Source organism: Maylandia zebra, linkage group LG9, assembly GCF_041146795.1.
Source record: "Maylandia zebra isolate NMK-2024a linkage group LG9, Mzebra_GT3a, whole genome shotgun sequence".
NCBI classification, from domain to species: Eukaryota; Metazoa; Chordata; class Actinopteri; order Cichliformes; family Cichlidae; genus Maylandia; species Maylandia zebra.
The window spans coordinates 29,749,863-29,752,951 of record NC_135175.1 but is presented as its reverse complement, the minus strand read 5'-3'; the positions used below and the strand labels follow the sequence as shown (position 1 = coordinate 29,752,951).

At 35.1% G+C, this 3,089-nt stretch overlaps 1 long non-coding RNA gene across 3 annotated transcripts; it reads right to left on the bottom strand.

The window, feature by feature from the left end:
- Positions 1 to 317: 317 nt before the first annotated feature.
- Positions 318 to 2,709, bottom strand: LOC143420333 (uncharacterized). Of its 3 annotated transcripts, none has more exons than XR_013100155.1 (4): positions 2,503 to 2,709; positions 2,160 to 2,336; positions 1,537 to 1,970; positions 318 to 1,347 (listed from the first exon to the last, which is right to left on the bottom strand). It is a non-coding gene; the product is annotated as an uncharacterized LOC143420333 (long non-coding RNA). The 3 variants fall into 3 exon arrangements; XR_013100154.1 differs by having other exon boundaries at positions 318 to 1,744; positions 1,863 to 1,970; XR_013100153.1 differs by having other exon boundaries at positions 318 to 1,970.
- Between the last annotated feature and the right edge of the window lie 380 nt (positions 2,710 to 3,089).

Genomic DNA, 3,089 nt, shown 5'->3' with positions numbered 1-3,089 from the left:
TTGCTATATTAAACATTTCAGACTAAGTTACTATCCTGTAAGCACAATCAGCATTTGTAAAGATATTTTTTATCATATAAAATTGTACTTCAGAAATGCATTATAAATATCCACAACTATCAATCGGAGCTTTGTTGTAAAGTGTAAAGCATAAAACCATTTATTAATGAATAATAAATATTTATAAATGCCAAATGGGAGGCTTATTGTAAAGTGTAAAGCATGACACCATTTATTTATGACTAATAAACATTTATAAATGCCAAATGGGAGCCTTATTGTAAAGTGTAAAGCATAACACCATTTATTAATGACTACTAAACATAAATGACAAAAGAGAGTTTTGTTGTAAAGTTTAAAACATGTCAACATTTATTAAGGACTAATAAACATTTATAAATGCCAAATGGGAGCCTTATTGTAAAGTGTAAAGCATAACACCATTTATTAATGACTACTAAACATTATAAATGACAAAAGAGAGTTTTGTTGTAAAGTTTAAAACATGTCAACATTTATTAAGGACTAATAAACATTTATAAATGCCAAATGGGAGCCTTATTGTAAAGTGTAAAGCATAACACCATTTATTAATCACTAATAAACATTTATAAATGACAAAAGATAGCTTTGTCGTAAAGTTTAAAACATGTCAACATTTATTAATCACTAATAAACATTTATAATTGCCAAAAGTGAGTCTTAAATGTATAATGTCACCATTTATAACACTTAGACCTAAATTACAATCAGTGCTTGAAATAACATTTAACTACTGTCAAAAATGGCAATGTATTGTAAGAGTAACACATGTAACATTAAATGTGTTTTTTAAAACACCAAACAGTCACCCACTCCAAAAAAAGTTCATGCCAGACTGGTTCAAACTGGAAATATTTTTTGTATGTCCTTAAATAAGCGTCCCAGTGGTCCATCAGGGTGTCGCGAACCAAGCCAAGATGACCACTCAAGAACCATCAGGTGTTCCTCCAGCAACTTCTCAGTGCGATTTCCTCTTAGTCTACGGACATGTCCTTTGATGGTCATCCAAGCCCTTTCGATATGCTGTGTATGACTGCCAGATTGAGGATCTACAAACCACCTGCTGTGATTTACAGTGTAATGTCTGTACCCTATGTTTGTCAAAACATTTTTCTAGGCTCTCCACTCATCACTGATAATGGCACTACCCAACTTAACATGCTGTCTGATCAGAGGAACAAGGTGGCGCCTTGATCGTTTTTCAACAAGTTTTAACACGAGCCTTCGCCTTTTGTCTTTAATTCCCATCATTCCAAATACCCATTTCTTCCTTTTCCATGCATTTCCAAAGCGTCCACGTGCATACTGAAAACAAAAAGAATAAAATTAAACAGAATTAAAATGAAAAAGAATAAAATTAAATATCTACAAAGAAACATTCAAAAAGATGGTTGCTTCTACTAATTTTTTTTACTTATGGTAAAGGTTTCCATGTTTAGAGGACACAGTCAGATCTGCATTGATTCTAACAAACCTGTCTGAGAGTTTACCAACCTTTCGCTGATGACGGAGACAGCTTTCATCTATAACCACAAATTCTCTGTCACCACCAAGACGGTGTCCATTGTTTATTCTGTGTCTTTTAATTGCACGTATACAAACATGTCGAATGTGTCTTGCCATGCTACTTAGTGTTCTGGAGCTGCCAGCCACTTCATCATCGATCATATCTACTTGTCTGAGCCTGAGCCCTTGTGAAAATCTGTGATAGAAATTGAGGCAATTATTACTTACTGAGGCCCTAATTTTATTTCACAAGTCTCGTATTGGTGTTCAATTATGAAAGGTGCATTGCTATTAATGTCTACATCTACATATACCTGTAAATGAACTTCATCCAACTGAAAAGAGATGTTTTTGATTTCTCAAAGAGGGAGCCAGTTCTAATTGTTCTGGAAACTCTCCTATGACTTGCTCTTTTGCAGCACCTGAGAACATATCAATGAGTTAAGTAAAGAAATGGACCCTTAAACAAGAGCATTAATTGAAAAGATAATCACAAAATTAAGTATGAAGAAAATAATAATGAAAAGAGGTTAATGCTCCCTCTTGCATTGATAACCGAAATATTTTGTTATATTTACTACATGCACTACATTATCATGCATTATACATACCACATATATTGGTCTTTCTTCACCACGGAAATCATTTTCATCTTATGGTGACAAACAGGACATCTAAGCTTCTTTTTTAGCAGGTGTTTCTTCTGCAGCCATTTAATGAGCCTTAGTGCCTTATATTTAGTTTGTTTTCCTTCTATTCTGGCGCGCAATCTCATTCCCAAAGACATTCTGGTGGAAAAAAATGAGTAATTTATTTTATTATCACCTCGAAACACCGTAAAATACTCTATGGGAGTCTAGTGCAAATCGGTTCAGAGTTAAAGAACTTCACATGCAATATAAAACAAGCCCTATAATCAAAAATAGTCCCACGCAAAAAAGAGGATTGTCTCACCTGTTATAATGTATCTCCGACTTTGTTATGTAGATCTAACCCGCTGGATTCATGCTAAAAAAATATGTTCTGCTGCCAAAGGGAGGGAAAACAAATTTAATTTAAACGCAGAGGAGCTTATACAACCATCCAATCACAGTTAACTTTATTAAGGAAAGCCCCTCCTCTCAGAGCGTGACAGGCAGTGGAGCGCTCTGGAAGGTCAAGCCAAAGGGGCACGAACAGACACACTGAAGGCGCTCGTTCAAGTTGCTGCGCCATGGATGGAGCAGAAGATAAAAATTTGTGTGCGTCTGCGACTTACACAGTTAGCACACGTTCGAAGAGATACAAAAAGCAGAGACTGGATGATCTAGATTGCACTAAGCCAACGACGTCAGCAGTTAGACATGAAGGTGAGTATAATGCTAGCTAGCTAGCCATTTGGCTGCTAGCTACAGTGGCTAACTAACATCACATAACATGTGAATAGCTCTATTACTATTGGTTATTCCAAACGATTGATATCACTTAGTTGTATATTTTTAGTTTTGTTTATGTGCATCATTAAATTTATATTAAACACCCTGGTAAGGCAGTACACATAA